We start from the raw sequence: 25,532 nt of genomic DNA, 5'->3' as shown, positions 1-25,532 counted from the left end.
AGGCACAGGTGATGCCAGGTGTCCCTTTTCTGGGGCACACCACAGGAGAGTTAGGGCAAGGATGCCATGGTGATAAGCAGCATCCTTTAAACAAAGCAACAATTCAAGCAGTCAGACAGGTGAAGTCAGCCCACCTCTCCTGACCATGCCTGCTCCAGTTCAGCTCTGAGTCACTGCTGTGGAACTGTGGTCAGATACTCACCCCACAGCCCTCGCAGGCATCCCTTGTGCTTGGTGGCAGATGACAGCTCTAGACCACCCTGCAAACACCTTGAGCTTCTGCAGATGGATGAGTTAGTTTGATGAATTAGGGGACAAGCCAACCTGGGGGAGTTTGCCTCCAGCACCCCATTATCCCCCTGACCCTTCTGCCAGCAGAGTGTGGGGATGGCTGCACATTCGAAGGTGTGGGAAGTGGTTCAAAACCTTTAAGATGCTGGAGTGAGATGATATATGCTCACAGCCTTGTTTATACAATCTCATTAAACAAATGCAGCTGCAGATTGACATTTTAATTCCTATATGTGACATTTACCCAGGGCTTCAAAAAAAAAACATATTTCCACTTACCTGGCTGTACATTACACCTTCAAAGCAACAGAGGAATGATTAAACAGGAGTTTGCTTCAGTAAAGTCATCTAGTTTTTCAAACCTGCCTGGGTCCAACCTGTTCATTTTTATTTAAGGTTCTCTAATCATCTCTGGCTACAGCACGGCCAGGAATCTCAGCAGGACAGACAGAGATTATTATCTTCTTAACAGTCCTTTTATCATTATGATTGTCCCATTTAAACTGTGGCTGTTTGAGTGAACAGGCAGTTACTGGTCTCTGCAGGGCACTTGTACCTTAGAGAGCAGAAGAGACTCTGGTTACAAGAAGTCTTCAGGTGTGTTCCTGCAGCCTCCACACCACCAGCATGAAGCAACACATCAGGAGCACACCAAGAGCACATCAGTAGGACAGGGCAAGGCAGGCACATCTGTGCTGCCCAGGAGGGGACAAGGGCTTGGGAGAAAAGGAGTAAAAGAGTATGAAAAGAAAAAAGAAATTGCTCTCTGATGGTCTTTATTTATAAATTGCCTCCAGGCCAGACACAGTCTTACTTCATTTTCTTAGAGTTTGGGTGAGATCCCTCACTCTGTCTCTCCTTAGTAGAGGCACAGGGGAAGACACTGGTGATGAGGAGGAGAGCAAGAAGGCTGGAAAAAGTCCAGTTGGAGTCACTACCATAACTCTGTTCAGCAGTTTGGGGTCATAAAGGCTAGTCCCTTCTGGCTTCAAAAAGAGATCAGGAAAGGTGAATTATCCAAACTGGCTCTGATGGAAAATAAGTGCACAGACAGTTGCTGCTGTGACAATTGTTGGAGCTGAGAGTGCTGCAGAGCTATTGACAGCCAGCTGGGCCAAATTCCACTCCCTGTCACACCCAACCCTCCCGATCGATGCCATGAGAGCAAACAGTGCCTTCCGTGCACAAGGTCCCCTTCCCAGAGGCAAATATCCGATTATCCTGACCTGGAAGCTGCAGGCAGACATGCACAGGGCAGAGGAGGGCATGCTGGGGCTGACATAGTGGGACAAGGTACTTCTGGGAATCCTTTCAGAACCCCAGCTAGAGAGGCAGTAGATGTCATCCTGGGCAGACCTAAGCCTTACTACCCCCCTGCAAAGCCAGGTGGCAAAACCTTTGCTTCTCATGCCAGGAAGGATGGCTCTCTGACTGCTAAAAGTGACAACTCTTACCTTTGGTATGCTCTCCCTCCTGTTTTCTCTTTCATGAACCAATGTGGCTCCTCTCTCCTGAGCCACAACAGTGAGAATACTCTGTCTTGCATATTTCTGCCTCCACCTCCAGAAACAAAAGTGGAAGCAGGACAACAATATGACCTTTATGACTTCTCTGCACTTGGAAGTGTGCCAGAACAGATCATCAGAGATGCTGGTTTCAGCTGCTGCCATAGCTGCTTGAGCAGCAGCTCTGTATAGCTCTAATTTGGGAAGGGTAGCTCCTGGTTCTCATCCTCCAGAGCAAGCTTTCACATAAGTCCTTCCACCTGGACCACAGTTTTGGTCCTGCTTGCCTGCAAGCACTAGTCAGGCTCTGAAGGTCAAGGGTGTGAAAAAGTGCAATGCAAAAGAAGCCCTTACAGACTGCAGATTTGTGTCAATACCAGAGCTGAGCTCCCACCAGCCTCACTCACTGGCATAACTGATCTGACTTTTGGGGGTCAAATAGCAGCCCAGATAACTGGCATTGACTGCCCTTTTTAACCCAGGGTTTTGTGCCTGTGTCACCTCCAGCTGCTGCTCCTGCCTCGCTGCCTGCCCTCCACTGGCCCACTGAGACAGGAACCAGCAGAAGAGGCACAGATCCCCCTTCCTCTACCTCTCCTTGTACCAGGTCTGTTCTTGAATTTGCACCAGGCCCTATGCCAAAGCAGCAAAGGGGCACAGAGCAGAAGAGACTCACGGGTAAACACCACCCATGCAGGGAAATCATCAGCTCGACTCCTTTCCTGAAAGACTACCTGAGTCTCTACAGCCTCTCTCGAGGCATGAATGGCACAACTTACTCACCTGATTAAGCAGGTGGAAGGACACCGGGCTCCCAGCCCTCCCACCAGTCCACAGAGATGAGGGGGTGGAGGACCACACAAGCAGGCTTCAAGGAAAAACACTTCAGTCAGCCGTCAGCAGCCCTGCACTTTGGCATTTGCAGGTGTTTCAGAAGAAACTAATTGAATTCCCGTGAAACTGCTCCAAACATTTGTCCTAAGAGAACATCCTCACTTATTTGCTTGTGGATGATGCTTCATACTATGAGTTGCTGCATTTAGATTAGCATGCAGTGCCACTTTCCACCCCACTCTATTTCTGTCTGTATTAGACAGAGCTGTCAGCATCTCGCCTTCAGTGAAAAGAACATCAATATTCCCTGGCAGCAAGCAGGGGAGGCTCTATGCAAAGCCACATTTTTAACAGTTTAACAAATGTGCAGACTTGCAAACCTGGAAACTTGTTCTTGGCCAACTAGATGGCTTAGCCCAACTACCTCCCTCCTTCAGTGCAGCTGCTGCCAGAACAGAAGGAGAACAGGCCCTCTTCTGACCAGCATAGCTTCTACACTGATGGGAACAGCTCCCGAACCACATAGACCCTCCCCATGGGCTAACAAAACCTTTCTTAAAGTATATTTTCAAGCTACTCTTCTTCTCCAGCCTGGGCCTCAAGCAACTTCCCCTCCATGGGGATAAAAAGCTTCTTCCTCAGCTTGATTACAGCAATCCTAAAATTGGAACTGAGGAGATAACAGGAAGAAAGAGCTGGGATCTTATTGAGATCAACTCTATTTCTGTCATGTTGACTGAAATAGACAGTTGACCTTGTTCTACTTATGACTACCTCAGTGTAAGCCACAGCTTGCTTTATCACCAGCATGGGGCAAGCAGGTACAGCAGAGAGTTCTCGGCCCCCTCTCCCTGTCTCACAAATCCTATTCCTCCCACTATGGTGAGGCAACCAGGGATCACCCCCATGCAGCCAAAGCCAGGCAACAGGGAGAGTAGAGTTCATGTTAATGGGCTCCAGAATTTCAACTCATTAGTGAATGAGCAAAGTGCTCTGGGTCACCGGACAAGGTTTTCTCCCTCCTCCTCCACTTCCCTGAGGCAGTGAACAATATTTACGTTCACCATTTTCTTCATGCTGATATGACAGTTTAACTGCAGAGGGTGTTTCCCTTGCCAGTGAATTGTACCAAAGGCTAGTGAGACACACTGGAGTTTACACAGCTTTTATTAAGTAAATTTTCCCTTTGAAAGGGATGAGATTTTAATTAAAACCATCACCTGCCTTCTAAGAGCTTCCCTCCAATCAGAAAACCACTCCTCACTTCCATCTGCTCTTACAGCTGCCAGCTGAGTCCCGCAGCATGCCTGGGATCCCCCTTAATTTTGGCCCAACAGCTGTGATGCTGGGGGCTGCCAAGACTTGCCAGAGTGGGTACAGGAGGCCAAGCTGCTGCTAATCCCTGCAGGTGAAGTGATGCAATGTGGGACACCAGCTCACATGTTGCTGCTGCAAAGTTCCTTCTTTGGTAGATCACCACCACTTTTATCTTAGTGTGGCCTTGCTGAGCCTCTAAAATGTTGTTGTTCCTAGGGGAACAGCATGTTCTCTCACTATGGTTTAGGTGTCCCCTCCTCCTTTGTGAGGTCAAATGTACCAAAGCCACCTGGAGATGAGGGAAAGACACTGATGGTTGAAGAGGGTAAGAGAAGATTACAGATCCATTTGGCTCTTGCCAGATGAGCCTGTCTCTGTGATGCATGCTTGCGACCAAACTTTAAACAGGCAGAGTACACTCCTGCCATGTAAATTAGTAACGGCAGAGAGACAGTATAATCAATGGTTGCAATTGTTAAACATTTTATGGCAAATCCTGCTTGGTTTACTCACAAGATTGAGGGACTTCCTAAGGGCTTTCTACCCGTCTGGGTAGAAGGAAAATGACATAATATACTCAAGGCAGAAGAGGAAGCTGGCTTCCTTATGCCCCCTTCTGAGAGCATAGCAAGTAGTACTTGTCCATAAATACAGATCTTGTGCAAAATGCATTTTCTCACTTAGCAGGGAGATTATCCAACTCAGGTTAGGCTGACTGTTCCTAATAGGAAATCACAGTGCCCTTTTCTTATATAGCAAGGTACTAAATAGAAAGTTTCTTTAGGTTTAACGTTAATGTCCCAGGCATTTCTCATAAGTTCTGTTTTCCCATGCTGACAATCCTGCAGCTGATGGATTGTGAAACCACGGTGCAGGGACACACACAAGAGATGTCAGCAGTGGAGATTACACACTATGGGCCTGCCTCCCCAGCCCGCTGAGGATTAGCACCACACTACCATCTACTTAGATACCTCCTTGAGAGATTAATGCGTTGGTTGGTCCAATAATCGTTTTCCCCCCTGTTACTTGCTGAAAGCAATTTGGCATGCAGCCATTACCTGACCAGTCCTTTTTCTTGGTCCAGGCCAATTCTTGTAGTTCTCCTGACCTCTGATGAGCTCCTTCAGTCTTTGTAAGTATCCTGCTCTCACAAGGCAGCCACATGGCTGCTCCTGAGTTGGCTGTAAAATCCCTGCCAGCACCAGTGGCCCTGGCTCCAGATCCCAGAAGAAGCATTTTGCCCTGCAGCAGGTGCAATGTATTGGAAAGACATCTCCTAATGAGGTGTTCATGTTCCAGCTTGTATTACATAGCTCTGCTCTGTCCACAGGTGTCTCTCAGTGGAGCACTGCTGCAGCTCCCCTTCAGTGGCTGCTAGTGGGGTTGGTCAGCTCAGCCTTTGTTTCTATGTTCAGCAGCAAACTGCAGATGTCAGGAGCTGGATGGGCAAGCTTTAATCACAGTCCCTTCCCTGCCTCAAAGCAGCACCTCAACCAATGTCTGCCATATTCAGGCAGCTGTGGGATTGGCTGTCACTACCCTAAGGATCATCACCCTGCAATACCCTGTTGCTCCATCACCTCACCATGGTGCTCTTTTGCAGGTGATCTCTAACTCATGGCTCATCCTTTGAGATCTGGCTGGAATGAGTCACTACAGATGAAAACAGTGGTGGTGCCAGTCCTCCATGGCTGAGGCAGCAATGTCCTCGCCACCCTCACAATGAAAACCACACTGAGCCCCAGGATTGCCTCCTTCCTCATCACCGAAAGGCAGTTTTGCGTGAGGTCATAGCAATGGATCTTGTCCAGCCTGAAAGCATTGTCAGCATGCTGATTGGTCCTCTGTGCTGACTACCTGAAACAGGGAAAGAGGAGCTGGCACTGTGCAATCCAGTCAGAGAGTGCCATATTCCAGAAGTGGCCCTGCAGGTTCCAAAGTGACCATGTGAGAGATAAGATACTATCCAAAGTGGGGGATCATTGGTTGCTCAGAAATCCCAGGTGACTTAAACCCAGACTGTTTAGGACACAAAAGGATGAGAAAAAATTCCAGAAAGAAGAATCCAGGGCAAGACCAAGACCAAACCATTAAGTGCATGCCAGGACATCCATCAGAATTTCAGTTCTATGTGAATTAACAGCAACACACTAAGATGGGCTGATGGCATAAACAATGCCTGGTGGTCTTCATCCTTGTGTTCAAATTCTGCTCTTCCTCCAAAAATGCTGATCAATTTTGTCTTTATAAACATGGTCAAAGAACACTGCTTCCTCTTCTTCTTCTATGAAATAAGGCCATTAACTACAGAGATATAAGAAGAAAGGTAGAGAAAACTTGCAGGACTTTGTATGTTATATATGAGATGGCGACTCAGCCTTAAAATGCTGTAGAAGCCAGTGTAAGTGGCAGTAACCTAGCAGAAGAGAAAGGTTCTGATAGCAAAAGTAAAACAATCACCTGTACACCAGGACAGGGCACTGTGCAAATAGTTCTGGGCTGTGCTAATCAGGCAAATCAAGCAGATTTCCTTGAAAATAAAAAGGATTTTTCCTAGATGAGGGCATACATTTACTATTAGTCTGATAAAAGTAGTTTTCCTAATTTTCAGACTAATCCTATCTGGCCAGCAAGAAAGTAAAAACAGATTTTTTTTCCCCCCTGTCCGATGCAGCAATACCATGGTGAACACCGTCATTCCAGCTATCGTACAGGTCTGCTCTGAATCCTGTCACAGGACTTTCATTCGGGATTTCAGTCCTCTTCCTTTCTAGGCAGCCATGCCATCCAGATGAGGCAGCCAAACCACCCAGATGAGGCACCCAACTGTCCCTGCCTAAATTAGACACCGCCTCCGCATCACTGGAGTGCTCTGAGTCACCTCCCTGTCCACTGCTTATCCCCAGAGATCTAAGAGGAGATGCCAAAGTCAACAGTGTGTGTAATTACTCAAGGTTTTTATCGAAGGAGTGTAAAAATAAAAACTGATGATATAATGAAGTGAAAGATTCTTTCTTGATGAATGTTGAGTGTTAATTTAGTCATGGTCACACATGTGACCATGTGGGACAAGATTATTGTCTTCAGGTGGGACAACAGACCCACCCTGGTCTGCTGGGTCATTATGAGATTAATGTTCCCTGATGAGCAGTTACCACACCCACCGTCACAGAGGAGATTACACCCTTCATCTTGTGTAAGGTATCATAGAAGGCTTGGGTTGGCAGGGACATTAAAGATCATCAAGTTTCAACACCTCTGCCATGGGTAGGGAAACCTTCCACTAGACCAGGTTGCTCTAAGCCCCATCCAACCTGGCCTTGAACGCTTCCAGGGATGGGGCATCCACAGCTTCTGTGGGCAACCTGTTCCTGTGCCTCACCACCCTCACAAATTCACTTACAAGAGATTCACTGAAGAATGTCTTCCAAATACCTCATCTAAACCTTCCCTCTCTCAGTTTGAAGCCATTCTCACTTGTCTCATCACTACACGTCTGACAAAGAGTCCCTCTGCGGCTTCCCTGTGGCTCCGCTTCAGATACTGGAAGGCTGCTATGATGTCTCCATGCAGCCTTCCCTTCTCTGGGCTGAACAGCCCCAACTTTCTTAGCCTGAATATCCTGGTGGCCCTCCACGTCCCATTCCCATTCTGCTTCTCTGCTTGGCTGGAGAAAATCCACCCCATATGCAGTGATCAGGCACACCTGGTGTCTCAGAAACACCACAGAGAATCACTAAGGAAAAACAGTTGTTCCAAGAGGTATTTCCAGAGGCATTGCGGTAAACACACACATTGATAACAGCAGCTACCAGAACCCTCTGTGTCAGCACAGGCATAACGCATATTCAAGATTTATCTTCTCTATTTCTTTACTTCCTACAGTGAAGGACCTCTTCAGAAATAAACACTCCAAAGGAACTTTTCTCTTTGTATACCAAAGGTGTACTTCCCTGCCCACATGGGAAGCTTGACAACACAACTATTAGCAGTAGCAGCACTGTTGGGAGGACAGAAAGGAATGAGAACTGGACCTTCATTACCCTTTTAAGGGCACAGCTCATCACCTAAACAGGTTCCAAAAATAAAAATGTAAAGGATTAGAACACAGTTTGCATTATCTTCAAATTAAAAAAAAATTCTTTCTGGTATCATGGCCAGACAGAAACCAGCAAATGTCACTACCCCAGCTGCGTGTCCAGAAACAGCAGTAATCACAGCCAAGTACACCACTGTGTGTTTGTGTGCTGCTCTCACTGGCACACATGGGGTGGTTACACATTCAGCCATACAGCTGCCTGCACATTTTGAGGACAAAGCCCTGACTCTATACCTGGGTAATTTCCTATGAAGGTCTGTGCCCTGTACCTGCAAACTGTACATCTAAGTCTGTACCTGCAGCTAACAGAGGGGGCAAATCCATTTACTACTAATTTTGCCAAGAATGAGAGATCTTCACTATCAAAACCATTCCTTCTTTGTGTTCAGTTTTAGAGATGAACAATTCAAGGTCAGTTTTTAGTCCTGAACTAATTTTAATGGTTGAACCATAAGCAATCAAGCAACAGATTAATGGAAATCATCATAGGCCTTATCTGCAGCAGCTCTGCCAGCTGCTGCTTTGATGCTGCTTCTGACTTCTGAATTTTTTTCTTTTTTTTCTTTTTCTCAAAAGTCTTTGCCTGTCACCTAATTATCTGCAGAATGAGCAGAACAGGGATTGAGAAATGTGCAGTAAAAGTGTTTCAGACCCATAGAGGCTCTGATAATGAATCACCAAAGCTTTTCCTGACAGCAAACACATTTTTAATCCCAAGCACAGCCAGAGCCCAGCTTCTCCTTTGCCCTCATCCTCCCACCACTCTCTCATCAGGACATCAAGACCAGAAGAGAAGAGGAGGTCCTGCAGTTCCCAGGAATCCCAGGTTCATCCTGTTCTCTGGCTGGCCCCCTCCCAACTCTTCAATCACACCTTCATTCCTAGGAGGGCCTGGGATAGTTCAGGGCACCTGGCAGGGAGAAAGTCTCCTCCTGATGAAGGTAATAGTGATGTTCCCACCTCGAGGTTTAACAAAATCAGCAGCTCTTTGTCTACTGCTTGCTGTGGTAGTCTGACTCCACTGCTCATGATTAGCACTCATTGTAAATGACAGGGGAGTGAGCAATGTCCTCTGTATTCAACATGGAGCAAACACAAACAATTACTGCTCAATACACAAATAAGGAATTACTTCATCAGGCAAAGGATGTATGTAACTGCCACCATGGGCCATAAAAACAGGTCTCTTCATCTGTTCCATTTGTCACTGTAAATACAAGTCATCTCTCATCCACAGCATTTATTAGAAGACTGCATTGTATTATAGGGTTATACATCCTTTCAAAATAGATGAAATAAAAGCTTAAGAGGACAGTGATCTTATGGATATTTAATTCATGACTAACATTTTTCTGACAAACTGTGTAAATAAAACTTGGGCTCGGGAGAGTGATGGGAGGTTCCAAGCATTCTGTCATCCTGGCTGGCTCAATGTCCTGCAGCCTGGCCTGCTGGGGAACAGCAGGAACCTTGAGCCACTGCTCAGAGGATTAGGACATGCACATTTCACTAAGATATTCCAAAGAAACACAGATATCAGGAAGAGCTCAGAAGATTTAATTTAAACAGCAAATTTTGGTGTGAAGATCTTAGTGCACATTTGGATAGGGAGTGGGAAGAGGTGGGGAAAAGGAGGCTGTTTTAATATAATTGCTTGTTCAGCCCAGTTTAAAGAAAAGATTTTGCAAAACTCAAACCTAGCACGCTGGAGGATTTGGGAACATGCATGTGTAAGCAGTCAGGAGGCTTTGTTTTGATTTGTTTTTTCCTTGATATTGCTGTCTTCATTGCTACACTTGCTGAGGTCAGTATATAAAATGGGGACTGCAAGCAAAAAAAGTGGTAAATGTAACATTTCTCCTTGACAATGTCATGGCTTCAGACTTTTTGGCCATTAAACTTAGTGAGCTCTGAACAGCTCTGAATATTAAATAGTTCCAATTGATGTTGCGTACATAAGCACAATTGCACACACACAAAATGCTTTTGGCTGATTCCCTCCACACCACACAAACAAATTGGCATTATGTGCAACCCCCGTGACTGACTACTCCATTTTGAGTTTCTGACAGCAAAGAGATCCAGCAAAAAGATGACTGAACCCCTCAGTGGACAACCAAAGAACAGCTACAATATCCAAGCCTTGGCAAACACTCGTGAAGGCAAAACTCCTTAGTGTTTCTGATTCCTTCTAACAGAGCTGTTAGGAGCAGTCTCATATGCCTTCTAAGTGTTTCCTTCACTCTCTTAATCCCTGTCTCCTTCCTCTTGACCTGGAGACTCTCTGTGAAAGGAATTTCCACATGTATATTATAATGTGTAAAACAGAGTGTTATTACTCTGCCACACACTCACTGCCTCTTAATTTTTCGGGGATACTCCCACACTGCGAGAAGCACATAAAAATTTGGTGAGCTAACTTCAATTCATGTGCTAGTTACTGCGTGAAAAGGGCTGTGACAATCTCAGGTGGTTTCAGTGAGCCATTCCCAAATCTTTGGGTTTGATCTTTCCCATTACAGGAGCCTTCCTCCTGCTCTGTTACTTTAACCCCTGCTAATGAAGAAAATACCTGGGAGAAGACTCACACTAGGTCCTAAACGATGAGGTCACCCCTTTTAATCAAGGGACAAATCTTCATCAAAGAACAATATTGCACAATTTGCAATCATTCACAGCGGTGATGACTGGAGTTCATCAGTCATGGCTAGACTTTAGGGAAAAAACATTCATTATCAAGATATGGAGAAGGGAAACATAAGGTGACTCATAAGCTTTAACCCTTTAGAAATCAAAACTGCCACAGGGGTGGTAATTACACCGGGAAGGTAGTGAAAACTTTCAGTGACTACCCCCCAACCTGCATGCAGCTCACACACTGCCAGGTCACCACCACCTTGCAGAGAGAGGATTTTCTTTTCTGAGAATAACACCGGCTAGGTGCAAGAAGAGAGATTTTGCTGAAATGCCACCTCCAATGGAAGATGTAACATGTTCTCAAAGGCTTTGTGGTGCCACAGTTTCTCAGCAGTCAGGTGGATGGGCCGTAAAACACAGTCGTTCCCTATGGACACTGCAGTCCCGCCTGAGATTCAAGAGACTTCAAGAACAAGACTCCTTGAGCTGCAGAATGCCTTCCTGCTGGTACAATACTGCAGCTCCATAACCTCCTGAGCACATGCTATGCATAAATACAAATTCACAGGCAGGATATCACAGGATCTTGACTTTTCAGCTCAGATCTACAAGACAAAATCAGCCAGTTTGTTTTTGTTTTCTTCTGAAGATACCTCTCTTTTAGCACAAAAACAAAGGATTCCTAGTCTTTTTCTTTGCTGACTAACTTTTCCCAGGTTTTTAGGCCTGCAGAAGCAAATGGATACCAGAAAGCTGTTCCCATCAAGGGTGCAAAGCTGGTAATCCAGTGCCAGAGGAGCACAATAACCTGTCAGTACTGCACACCCACCACACAGTAGGAACACCAGGGACAGTATTTCTTGGGACAGCTGTGGACAAGTGTTGGCAAATGTCTCAGACCATTCCTTTCTGTACAGACATTGGGAGCTAAATATTACAGTGCATTTAAATGCCTTTTTAAGTCCCAATTCCCTCAGTGCATCATTTTACATAGCCCCATGCAGCATTAAATCCAATTCTATATGGTTGCATACAAAATAGGAAGCACTTTCAACAGCCTGAAAGTTGATACTACAAGCAGAGATCCCATACACAGTATATTCATATATAATACCCATCCTCCCCCAGTGTACATACTTTTCATAAACACGTACATTAAAAATAAGACCTTATTTTAGCATAAGATATCATGAACTGTGCTAGACTCATTCAACCCTGCTTAATCACAAATATCATAAAACCCACAAATATCCCATTTGAAAAAGTGGTGTGAGTAATTCTGAGTGGAAATCAGAAAAAATGAGTAATGAAGACCAAAGGTAACAATCAGGCCAACACTCCCCGTCACACTGGGCAGAATGACTGCAACAATACCAAGGCAGTTTTGTCTTTTTATGCCACTTGAAGCTCATGCCCTTATTTACAAAGGCATAGTGGAAGCTATTGAGAAATCCCTTTAATAATCCGAAGAAGGGCAGATATTTTGCCATTGCTACCAGATCCATTAGTGACAACCTGCTGACTGAAGACTTCACTCCATATAAGCACATCCCTCAAGCAATTCTGATGGGCCAAATGTTTAACAATTTGTTGCCTCCAAGAAGCAAGTGGTGAACTCTGATATTGCTTTAATGTCCTGATACATTGACCCTGACCCCAGGGAACAGTTTTCCCCTCCCCATCTATTTCCACTGCCCTGGATAAAGTAGATCTGCAGCCAGCAGGGATGGGCATAACAGCAGCACTGGTCCATCCAGTCTTGCCTGATGAAGCTGATGACAGAGCCAGCACCTCCAGCTCGCATACTAAGTTAATATATGATCAGGTTACCTGAATTCTGAGAAGAAAAGCCCTGGGAAATCATTACAAAGGTTATTTAATGGTGCATAAGTGGTGCCCATAATTCAAGAATCTCTATTCCAGGTCAGGCAGTGAAATCAACATCCTGGCCCAACTGAAGGTGCTGCAGATTTAAATCCAGTCTCCAAATGAATGTGGAAGAGCTGAACCTCATGCTAGAGCAAGGCAAAAGGAAAATTTTACTGTGTCATGCTGGGAGATTGCTATGTCAAAACCCTGGCCCTAATTCTGACTTTTAAGTGACACTTTTGTTAGCCCTAAGGTGTAGCCAGTGTTACCATTCTCCCCTGTGCTGGTATGCCAGGAGAAGCAGTGCCTTACTGAATGAATGAGAGATGGAAGATGGAGATGGCTGAACAGCCTTCTAAAATAACATATGATATGAATAAAATTGCCTACAAAGCTCAAGTATTTTCCCCATGCTTCCTCATATCCCATGCACCAAACATGCAAGAGATGTGCAGCACTTGCATCAAGCAGGGTCTAGCCACATCATGCCCCTTCTCCTCAGAGCCCCAGCTGCTGTAAAACCTCTGTCACTCCCACACATCTCCCTCATGTGCTCATGGTCATGGGACACCCTGTGCCTGAGCTGCCCTGGCCTGAACAGTCACCTCCATGAAGGTTCACCTGTGCAGGGGAACAACCTCTGAGTCCACCAGATGTCCCTGCACTCATCTACCTTCTGCTGAAGATCTGGCCCCTTTCTATCTACCTATACCAAGGTCTCTGTTTCCATACAGGACATTTCTACACCAGTGCTTCTGTCTCTCTCTTACCTAGTAACCACAAAGAAGCACATCAAAATAAGAGGGCAATGAAAGAAGAAATCTATGTTTCAGAAGAGAAGAAAGAAAAACCCTAATCCAAAACAGTAATATTTTCTTACAATGTTTTGTGATACATAGGCCATGAGATGCGACGTACCCAAACAGATGCAGTCAGGACTACTCAAGGCTTCCGCTTTGGATCATCCTTTTTGGAAAATCCCCAGTAGCTGCAGACAAACCTTGCCTCTGGAAATCCCCTGCTCACTGCACTACTGTCCTTTTATGCCTAGGGACAAAATCCCAGATGAGCACTTTACTCTCCTATGTGGGTAGTGGGAGGCCAATCTTGCATGAACAACATTTGGACAGAAGGCAGAGGTTATTTTTGGCCTCTCTGATAAGGAAAGAAGTCCAGGCTGAGAAAGGGAAGAATTAGACATGTCTGAGTTGGCATTTCCCCTACTAGAGGTAGGGGAAAGTTCAGCTGAAGAAGCAGCAAATGGCAGAGTCACATGGATTGAAGCCAGGTCTTCCCCATGCTCCCAGCCCTCCTGCAACCCAAACCAGGCTAAGGGGACATGACCACAGGAACCACACTGAGTGTTCCATTATGGAGAATGGCCTTATCCAGCATAGTGCTGGAAGAATTGTCCCTTCATCTCACTGGGCAGGCTGGAACAAGCAGCCCAACAGAATGCCGTGTCCTGGGGTGACTGTGTTTCCTCCCGGGTGACCTGGAAGGTGCAGCCTCCATGGTCATTCATGGACTGCAGCAACTTTAAAAACTACTAGCAAATCTCAGGAATAGCTGCAGTTCCTGACAAATACCCCTCTATCCTGAAATCAATGTTGGCAGGCACGATGAACATGTCTGAGGGCAGACATGGGGCTGGCATCACACAGCAGTGATGTGTTGGACCTCAGCAGTGAGGGGAGCTGACACCTCCCTGCACAAAGGGTTAAAATTATGTCACCTCATGCATGGAGAGGGGGCCCAGCATAGGGCCAAAATACAGATCCCTGTGGCCAGCCTGAAGCTGTTCCACATAAGGGACCCAACTCCTGCTTGGCCAAGTCACTACAGAAGTGGGCCTGCAGGAAGATAACCCATCACGGGTCCTCATGGGACAATAAGGAGGTGATTTTCACTTAGGATAACATTGGTTGTGACTCATCTGCCAAAACTGGATGAGTAGTGACATTTCTGGGGTTCAGTACATGGAGCAGATCACCAGCTCTTCTCTTGCTATCTTATCAGAAATGGAAATTGAAAAAACCTGAAATATCCCAAGAGCTGCTACCTTACAGTCACATCCATAGACCGAAGGACTCACACACAGCTGGAGCCAGGCTGCGTTGTCCTCCAAATCCTGTGGAGGGGGGTTGAGCAAGAAGCCGAACTGCCACAACCTTCCCAGTGGCCTTGCTTTGTGACGAAGCAAATACAGTCTCCTTGAGAACTGCATGGTGCTGCCACAGTGCTTTGTCTGCTTCTTTCTAAGCCTCAACTTCTTTAGCTGTTTAATGCTTTGATGGTAAGCCAATAGAATCATTCCCACTTTCCAGAGGCAGAAAAGGGGTCACTAACAGGAAGCAGAAGTCCATGACAGTTTAAACAGATCTCAGCAGGACTGAGTTAGACCTTAGACTTGCCTTAGCAGCAAGCCCAGCCTTCCAGTTTTCCCTGGTGCTTCTTTTAGGTCTGAGCTCGGAACTCTGAAGGCAGGTGAAAATGAAAGGAGGATGTGGATCTGTAACTCAAACAGAAAGAAGAAGTCAATAAAGTCAACAGAGTTTTATTAAATAAGCTCTAGGTCAGTCCAAATTCTGCATCTTGTATGTGTTTGAATAACACCATTTCCTTCAACAGAACTGTATGAGACATAAAAGAACACTGATAGTTTTACCTGACTGAAGGTGGGGAAACATTAAGCAGTGATCATTTTTTGGTCACTGAACAACTAATTAGGACACAGGTAAAAGGGATAAACTCTTACTGAAGCAATTTGTAGGCAGGTGGATGCACTTGCAGCCAGCTCTGTACTGGTGGGTATATCCTGAGGGATCTGACACCACACTCATACCACTACAGGCCCACTGATTTTGGTGATCCAGGTGGGATCTCTGGGGGTTACCTTGTGCAATCACCTGCTCACAGCAGGGCTTGCCTCAGAGATGCAGCTGACTCTACAGCCTGATCCCACTACACAGCTTTTCTACAGAGTTTTAGTAATTACAGAGAAGAAGAGGGAGTAAAGCAGAAAGCAATTCCCAATCCAGCCATCAGGCTTCAGAGACTTTCAGGTAGTTGGTCCATCACCATGGAAGGGTGTGATGGAAGGTTCATGCTGCACCAGCCATTTCCTGCTGAGCTGCTGCCAGCGCAGTCAGAGCTGCGAAAACCACACCACTGCAGAGTTGCAAATCTGGGTCAGCATCTTGAGGCACCCTGTGGAAACAAATGTTTCCTCCCTCCCTCTGTCCCGGCTCCAGCATCATCTTTTCTCTGTGTCCCCTCATCTAACGAGGATTTCCATCCACTACCCTTCACCCACACAACATACCCACCCACCATTTTTTGGACACATTCCCAAATTCATTCCAAACCCCCAGCAAACACAGAACAGGCATTTTTAGTGGGTGAAATGCAAAGGAAAATTCACATGGAACAACACGCCTTGCAGCTGGCATCTCAAGTGAACAAAATCAGGGCATGCTCCAGATTTGCTGCAACTGCCCTGAAAAAGGTTTTTCAAAAGCCACTGTCATGCAAGTGCTTCTGCTGCACTGTGCTCATTAAAGTCTCCTCCTAATCTTCAGTGAATATTTGCCCTAGGGCCCTCAGCCCATGTCTTAAAATTGACACGAGACTGGAAGTCTCTGATAAAAGAAGATGCGAGACAGTGGCAGCCAAAGATATCAAAGGTCAAAGTTGAAATACATTGCAGATTCAAACAGATTTAGCCTGCTCATTTTTAGCTGTTTCCCATCAGTGCACCACACTTCCCCCTAAGTATTACAGACAGAAAATAAGTGCAGGCTGCACTATCCATGCGGCAAGGTCCAAAACAGAGTGGAGACTACCCTGCAGCCGCACCTCTCCTGCAACAGCCTTGGGTAGGATGTGTCAGAGCATCCCAGTGGAGGCATCCCTGCTCCCTTCCCTTGAGTTGAGAGTCTTGTGGCTCCATTGCAATGGAGCATTTTCTCCAAATATTGGCATTTTCCTCACTCAAAGGTCTGATGGATCATTTATATCTAAACCATCTGAGTGTTAACAAAAGCCTTGAAATCTTTATTCTAAACTTTTAGAGGGCTCATAGTTTAATTTTCAGGTCATAGTCCTTTCCATTTCTTGTCTCCCTACTCCACATCAGAAACACCGGTTACACAGCCAACTATCTCACTGCTGTTCCAGGCTGCATACTTTCCCAACTGGGAAAACAAACAGCCATCCTTTGATCCTGCTGGGCTAATTTAGGCTAGATAGGAACAGGATTGGGAAGCAATTCAAGGGAAAATTGTATCTCATTCCCCACTGTCTCAGAGAAAATGTCCTCCAAAGTCAGCACGTCAGATGAAAAAAGGAGGAAAAAAAGGGGAGACATTGAACAGACCTTCACTTAAATCAGAGTAGCGAGTAAATGTTCAGAGAAGTTTCTTAGCAAGGTAATAGCAGACAGAGATCAAGAGCTGTACACAAAAAGTTATTTTTTTTATTCCCCTTGGGTTCAGGGATGTGGGCTGTAGCATGGCTAGCAGCTCCATTCCCAGTTTCGTCTCATGAAAATGAGTCCCAAAGAGTCTGACTTGGGGTACTGGCTCCTAAGCAAAATCAATTCTTTAAGTTCATTATGCACAGCCTTATCGAGGGTTGGAGAAATTATTTGCTCCAAATGAAAAGCTTTTTTAATGTTACATGAACCAAAACATTATTTTAAGGAGTATTTAATTTTGTAGAAAATAGCATCACAAAAAGAGGAAACCAAAACCTGCACTAAATTTCTGCACAGCCTGCAAAGCCTCATTTCCTATTTCCTAACAAAAATGCTACCATGAAGCAGTTTCAAATTTTTAATACCCCGCAAAAGTATTAACAGTTACTGGCCACGTGCAATTCAAAAGAATCTCATTTGATAATTCTGAGTCATCAAAACTGTAGCAATAATCCTGCAAAAGCACTCACTTTGCAAGACTATCATTATTCTGCCACTTAAGTAAACCTTATTAACAGGAAGAATCAAGGTGGCCCCACAATAGCCTGCTGCATGGAGGTTAATCAGAAGGAGCTAATTTCGGATCCAATGTTCCTGAAACATTTTGCTGGAAATTCTCATAAAGCCATTTAAAAAAGGTTTGTTTTGAGGAGCCGCTTGTCAGTTTAACCCACGTTTGAGACTATTATTTGCCAAGCTGAGGAGTAGAGCCAGCTTGCACACAGCAGAGGGGTAGTGAAGTGGAGGGCTCTCATGCAAGACAAGTCCAAATGAGACTTCCAAATCAATTTAAAAGGCCTGCCTGAATATAATTTCCTTCTTTACTTGGGAAATGCTAAAAGACAATCAACAGCTACAAGGCCCTTTCTTTTGTTTTAGATTATTTGGAGGTGAGGAAAAACATTGTTCTTAGCACAAAAATCCATCCAAGCAGAACATGTTTGAAAGAATCCCAAGGACTAAAACTATTTTTATTAACAAGTTGCAGTAGTTCATTCTTCCTTTGTGCCTGTTGGATGACATTAGCAAGACAGTAGCTCATGGCAGGACAGCAATCTAAGCACCATGGATGATTTAAAATCTTTCCCCTACTAGCAATGCTGAGTAACTTTGTTACTTATGGCAAAAATTTTATAAAGTCTTATAAGCAAAACAGAGGATAAAATTTTCCTGAGCTTTTTGGTCTGGAAATTTAATTTTTCAGACACTGGTATCTGGCACAGGTCAGAGCAAGAAATTATCTCAGGGACACATTCAACTCCAGCATTTCCAACTCTGTGTCATGATAAACCTAAAAGTTTTAAGTTTTTCTGTGAGCTAGAAATTATCTTAAAATAAATAAATTCAAAAGTGCAGAAATACCTCACATCTACAATACCACAATATGAAGTGCTGTTGCCTTTGTTAGCTTTTAATGTTAACATTCCCTTCAACTTAAATCGACCAAGTGAAAAGCAATAGGAGCACCGCTGGTTGAAACAAAATGCCTTCCTCTTGTCACATCAATCCAGGCTGGCACACTCAGAACAAGCTGAAGATGCCCAAAGCAGTCATGTGTCCCCTCCTTCTACCCACTGAATGCTGGTAAGAGCCCACAGCATGTTGTATTTTGACAGACTCCATTTTCCAGTGCAAATGTGGTTTGGAGAAAAGCTCTGAGCCATCTCTGGGGAGAACAGTTCCAAAGGCTCTGTGCTGAGGCACATTAACACACAGGCTGAGCTGAGTGCTCTTCTGTCAAAAAACAGGCACAAATTCAGCACAAGAAGGCACAAAAAATATTTTACTAGGGGTGCAACAACCTCTTCCTTGCTTTTAGTATCCTTGTGTAATAATTTCATACTCAGATTGCAAGGACTTTTATTTTCCCCTTCTCTGTGCTCCAGGCTGTGCAGATTCTACCGCAATGTACACATTAAACAGTCGCTGGCAGTACTCTATAATCACCCAGGAATGCAATGGGTGTCACATGGGGCTTTGCTCAATACAGCTGTTCACTGGCCCAACTGAGCAATAAACATTTGAATTATGGCAAATGTTCTTTGAGGGAGAAAGTTTGTTATTAGTGTAAATACAAAAGGACTCTTGAAATGGCCCAAGGACTTCAGCTTCACTTCAGAAGTGCACTAAGTTATGAAGCTGGAGAATACAAAAGTTGAAAAGCAAGATATTATTTTCTTGTTATTCAAGCAGTGAGAATTCATTTTAAAATATCTGTATGACCTCAGGGGAGTCACAACCACAGAACCCAGAAGATTAAAGAAAATAATCTTAAAATACCTTCCTCGAAGAGTCATGCATTTCTTTCTTGATTGTAAGAAGTGATGGGCAAACTTAAAAAGGTCCAGAGGTTTGAGTACCTCTCCAGAGCAGCTGATGCCTTGTTAAAATCCCCCTCAGGGCACATTTCTGCTCACTTTTATTGGGAACAAGGAAGCTGGTAAGGTTCAAGCTCATGCCTTTGCACTGCCAATCCAAGTCCTTCACTACCTGCTACTACACAAATAATTGAGTCTCCAAAACCAGCACCAATAGCAACAATGTTGGCCAAACCACAGAAGAAGTAATAAGCTGCAAAGAGCCCATAGAAAGTTGTTCAGATGGTATTTTCTGTGGACAGAGAGTCCTGTGAGAGATTAAAACCACAGAGTCACAAAACAGAAGAAAATACAAGCTGAAGGCTTTCTCAGAGTGCAGTTTCCCCCATCAGAGATATTCTTTCTGTTATGCCAGACTACTCATAGCTGACTGCATTTGCACAGCAACCAGCCAGCAACTTTTTTTTTTTAATTTATATTTGCTTTGAATTACATGTTTTCTAGTGTCAGCTTTAGAGGTAGATAAAACCTAGCTGCAGCAACAGCTTTTAAATCAGCTATCATCTCTGCTTCAGTCAAGAGAAACCTTTAATTAAAGAATTGAGTTACAGGGGTTCTAGTTACCATATAACTAGCAACATCTTTAAATATTTGGATTGTAAATAATCTTCATAACTTGGAGACAGGCATCATCTTTACTACTTCACATTGAAGGCTTTGCAGGCATTTTTTAGAGGTCTGGCAACAGGGAATGACAGAAGGAAGTACTGATAAGGTGCTGCAGCTCAGCAATAAGGTAGTACAGGGAAAATACAGTAGTTATGTAATGGTTTGTGATCTCTTCTTTTCCTTGCTTTGGGAAAAAAACTCTAGGATCTTTGCATTTATATTATCCCAGACCTGAATTTGATGGTGCACCAAGGCATGAAGCTCCCTAATGCTCTGGTTGAAAGTACAAAAGGATGCTAATTTTACAGTACTTATTAGCCAGCTGCTTTCAGTAGTATAGAGCTACTTCTTTATAAGTGATATTGTAAGCATCCTATTTAATCTTGATCTTCACATTCAGGAGAAAGGACTTGCATATTAAAAAAAGAGCATTGGACATTAGAAGGATTTATGGAGGAAAAGAACAAGTGAAGAGAATCCTATTAGCTAGATTAAAAACATTAGATGTGCTAAATCAGTAGGTATTCTGCTTAGCATGAAATAATTATCTGTTCAATCTAAATAGGCTGAGCCTGCTAAAACACTCCACAGACCAGATGTAAAATGGTATTCAGACAGCCTAGTAACTTTAAATTCTTCCTCAATTCAAAGGAATAGAATTTTGTATATCTGTACATTTCTGTGACCATCAATTACAAATTATTTCTGCCCCATATTCCTCTACCATCAATCAATAAATAGCCTGTTGTCTATAATCTAATACTCAAATACATGTCAAACAGGACCCCTCACAAAAGAACAGACAGCAGATGATGGTAGACATGGCTATGTTTAGAAATCCTGCCCTCATCCAAAACTATGAAATTACTATATTTATCTATTCCAAAAAGCACTCAGAGGTCTCTGGGTTTAGGTTTCACTTTAATGAAGCATTTCAGAAGAGGAGAAGCATCCAAGTGTCATGGCTTTCCATGACCCAAACCAGAGTCAGTACCTGCCACCGATCCCTGGAGGAACATACATCTATGAGATCCCTGTCAGATCACAAGGTCATCAGGCTCACCAGAAAGCCTCTGCATGATAACAGCTGCCCTAGAGGAACCTCCTAATACTCACTCTAAGCCTCAGCTATAAACTTGATGTCTCCTTCATCTTTTACTTCTCTTGAGAGATGAGTCCTGCAGGCTCTCTCCCATGGTCATCAACTCCAAAAAATTACACTTTAGGGATATCACCTCCTCCCCTAGCCTTTGAGAATTAACTATATTTTTATAGCTGCTGGCCTAGAAGGGGAGACTCAGCTCCTTTCTCAGCTCACCTCATAGCTTCTCATGTGGCATTTAATTGCCAAACAGCCAGATTAGAAAGACAGTTGGTGAAGAGCAAAAGAGAAACAATAACAGCTCTGCAGCTCTCCCTCTGGAGTAAAAAAGTCCACTGTTCATGGGACTAGACAGAAAGAGGGAGAAAACAAGCACTGAGGGGGCATAGTCTAGAGCCTGGTTAGGCTGGACTGATCCCTGCTTCTGAGGCTGTGTTTGGGTTTTAATCAATAAGCACTCAATGTTAATTGTATAAACAGCCTCTGAAGGAGCTCCAATCTGGGCCTATGCCTAAGAGAATTCTATTAAAATGCAACAGACATTGCCTCATTAAGACCTGTACAGCACAAAATGTCCTGTTTTGCAGAGCTAAGCATGAGACACCTTTGTCTTGTCTTGGAAGGTTTTTAAAGGGTTATGGTATCATATTCACCTCAGAGGGGAGGTTTTCACTCACTCACAAAGCAGGATCAGGCCATTATGGCAATAGATCTTGCTAAACAGAGACACATCCCCTACTCTGGAGTACCCAGCACACTGCTGTGCTTACAGCACAGTGCATTGGGCCACAGGACAGCCAAATGCTGTGAATGTTGTTATTCTTCTGGCATCCCGAAGCCGCACACCACACCACTTAAAGCACCACCCTTAGGCACTTCACATTTATTTGCTTCTGTGCTCCCTACAACAGGTATATTTCTGTTTGGATTTTTGGTTGGGTTTTTTTGTGGGCTGCGCTTCTAAATCCTTAATCTCTGCATTGGTTAAAGAAGCAAGAATGTATTGTGTGTTCAAAGAAGTGTAGATATAGATAGAAAGGCCCCCTCCTCTAATTAAAACCACCCATTTACTTTTGTGTACAGAGAAACATAACACAGCAGGAAACAACTGTCATATCAAATACCCCCTTATGGTAATTGTGGTTAAATACTCACTTTTTAATGGTACCATACTTATAGGGGCTTGGCAACAGATGAAAAAATAGGTAATCACTTCTTCTGGAGGGCTGCCAAAATGGCAGGTTTCCCAAGTCAATCAGTTCTTCCAGGGACTGGGAATTTAGAAAGCAATTTAATGCTGCAAGGAATATGACAATCTATTTATAATGGCATAGTGTGAGAGGCTGAGAGGAGAAACTGCAGCTGTTGTATAAGGATTATAACTGACGGATTGTTTCTAGCAAAATGTATTGCTATATCAGAAGGAAGTACGAGTTTAGCTGCCTGGCTGATTTTCTTTTCCTTGTACAGGTGTGGTCCCAGCTTGAATGAAATCAGGCACCAAGACTAAAAACACTACTTTTGATCTTCCCCTTGACATTCCAGGGTAGCCTTTGCCAACTCTCTTGGGGACTCACTGCATCAGAACCCGTCCAGCCTTTGTTAAAGTGAAGAGAAAAACTAGCCCAGATTGAGAAGATCCCACAGGAGCATCACAAGGGATAGAGAGCATCCCTGAGTGTCAAATAATAGTCCTCCCTCTTCAGTTCTTGAAAAAGCTTTGCTTCCTGTTTAATATTTATTTATTTTCCAGCTTCCATATGTATTTCTATGGTTAAATAACTGTCCCTCCATCCTAAGGGAAGGCTGCTTGCAAGCACAGAACAGCAAATGATTCCTGCATTCTATGTACAGCACAGTACACATGTCAGATGTTATAATGACTATTATATTTAGGATCAAGGATACAAAAAAACAGCAAACAGCAAAATTATCAGAGCATCCAAAGCTGCCCACTTTGAAGAAACCAGGATCTAGCAGCTGCCCACCCCTAGCACTCTTGGGTTCATACTGTGCTTTTCACCCTGGTTTGAAAGGGCCAAGGACTACAGCAGCAGTAGTACAAGACTTCTTTAGTAATGTATGCAAGGCCCGACAACCTTTGTAAAAAACTGAAACAGAAAACAGGCTTAGCAAAACATGTTTTTATCAAATATGATGCTAATCATGATCTCGCTGTTAATATAAGCAAGGGGTCTTTTTGCTCGTTGATGTGGTTAACCATAGTGCAGGGTTTAGCTCATCTCCAAAATCTGTTCTCATGCTTTCCCTGCAAGAAGATAATCCAAGCCAGATGATTTCTTTCTTACACCTTTATCTATTACACAGTCAGCTAAAATCTGGAAACAGAGAGATGAGAAACTTCCTGCTTCCTGCAATGTAAATCGCTCATTCTTACACCCTTGGAGCACGCATTTTCCATGGCTTTTTGCTGGGAAAAAACCTAGTCCTCAGTTTATGCATCCCACTACCCCAATTTCCTGAAAGCCAGATACCAGCAGATACTTAGGAACCCTTGGGTCTCTTGATTACAAAGATGAGGGCTGGTAAAGACACCCAGACAATTAACATGTCTCCCACTGCTTTGCCTTTCCCCATCACCTCAGGATCATTCTGTGGTACATGAAGGTCTGATGTGCACGCTCAGGCTGCTGCCAGAGTGGTTATTCCTGTGAGTTGTTGCCAGCTAGCATGGTACATCTTGGATATGTGGCACTTCCACATGTATTTCTGCCCATCTGAAAGAACCCCGATTATTTGGCAGGTTGTCTACCGTGCCAGCTAGTGACACCCAGAGATGCCACCACAACAGGTGGGGGTCGCCCCAACATTGAGACAAAGCCAAAGCAAACTGCAGCACATCACTAAGGACAAGATCAGGCACCTGGCTGCTGCAATCTAGCCACCAGCAGCCCTTCATTCCCACCCAGCTCTATCATGGCAAGTCACCTAGACACACTAACCTTGCACCTGGAGGAGGTAGGGTTGGAGTTTTGTGCTGTTTGTAAAGAGGTTTATTGCTCTTTGAATCATACAGACAGATGCAGCAATATGACTCTACCTGCTCTCCCAGCCCTGTCCAGGGAAAATAATTTTTTGTTACATTCTACATGGGCAGCTGAGGCATGGGAATAAGACCTCTCAATAAATATACACAAAGTTCTAGCATTTCTACAACATCTTTCATCAGGGATCGTAAAGCACTTCAAAATACCAAACATCACCAGACCCCTGTAAGGGCTGGGGTAGTCAAGGGAAACTGGGAGAGAGCTCTTACGATGCCTTGTTTCAGCAGGCTGGTGTAAGAACAAGAAACTACGTCGGTAACCTGAGAAACAGTGTGTGGGGCTTCAGGGGATTTTTGCCTCCAGAAAGTTTCAATTTGCATCTTTCAAAACTTTCTCTTTCAAAACATCAATTAGAAGACAATTAAAATGATGTTCAGAGACAAAATTCTAGACCTTATGTTGTCTGGAAGCCTCAAGTTAAGCTCCATAGTTATGTTGCATACACTAAAGATCTACAGCCATTGCTCAGTTATGATAACATGCACATAGATGGTCTGAATATACCAAGCAGTGATATCAAGAAGCCAATGCAATTATTCTTCACTCTTCAACACTGAAGAATGAATTTAAGTAGTGCTTTAAAACCGAAACTAGTTTATGCCATTAAAAGGTACCTTTTTACCCCTTCTCATTGGTGCAATGAGGCCTTACTACAATTAAAATTAGACCTAATAGGTTTTCAGTAACTAAATAAAAGACCTCAATGTTACCTTCCCTTTGGCCTCATCTAAACTGCGAGACTTTGCTATATCACCCACCTCTACACTCTGAGGGCCCCAAGTATGTGGCATATTCTCTCCTATCCCCTCTCAACAGCTTAATTTCTATATGAAAGAAAACCAATCAGAGGCCAAAGGCAGCTGCAGCATGCTCCAGACAGGCTCATAGGCACCTGCTGAGCATATCTGCCCACCTCTTCAGCCAAGGCCCTCTGAGTGGTTGTGCCAGAAGAGAAGCTCAATTTCTCCAGTCCATCACAATATGTGGGAAGAAGGCATCACTCAAGGGGGATTAGAAGCACAAGCACACAGCAGGTGGGAATTGCTATAAGCAATCAAGGTGAATCCTGCTGGTTCTGGGAGCTAAGACAGAGTCTCCAAGCAATCCGTGCTCTGTGGTTCCCTCCCTAGATTGCATGCACCCCCACCCTTTCCCAAAACCAAAGGGCAGAAAGAAGGCCACATCTGAGATCCCATCCTCCCTGAAAATTTTTCCTGTGTAAGCTACTACCTTCAGGTACAGGATCATAGCAAAAAACTTCTGGCACAGCATCCTCTTTTTCCTTAAATCCATGAGCTTCACCCCACAAGACATCCTCGGTGCTCCTGAAAAGAGAGGCCAGC

General features: G+C 44.3%; 1 protein-coding gene across 1 annotated transcript in view; it reads right to left on the bottom strand.

Annotated features, from left to right (window-relative positions):
- Window positions 1-25,532, bottom strand: part of DUSP10 (dual specificity phosphatase 10) — a 55,641-nt gene that overhangs the window by 29,853 nt on the left and 256 nt on the right. The window contains exon 2 of the mRNA XM_059840997.1: window positions 25,420-25,514. The gene's annotated coding sequence lies outside the window, so the exon portion shown is untranslated. The remainder of the gene's footprint in view (window positions 1-25,419; window positions 25,515-25,532) is intronic.

This window comes from Haemorhous mexicanus, chromosome 3, assembly GCF_027477595.1.
Source record: "Haemorhous mexicanus isolate bHaeMex1 chromosome 3, bHaeMex1.pri, whole genome shotgun sequence".
Taxonomy (NCBI): Eukaryota; Metazoa; Chordata; class Aves; order Passeriformes; family Fringillidae; genus Haemorhous; species Haemorhous mexicanus.
Note: the sequence above shows the minus strand (reverse complement) of the source record. Positions and strands in the feature narration are given on the sequence as shown.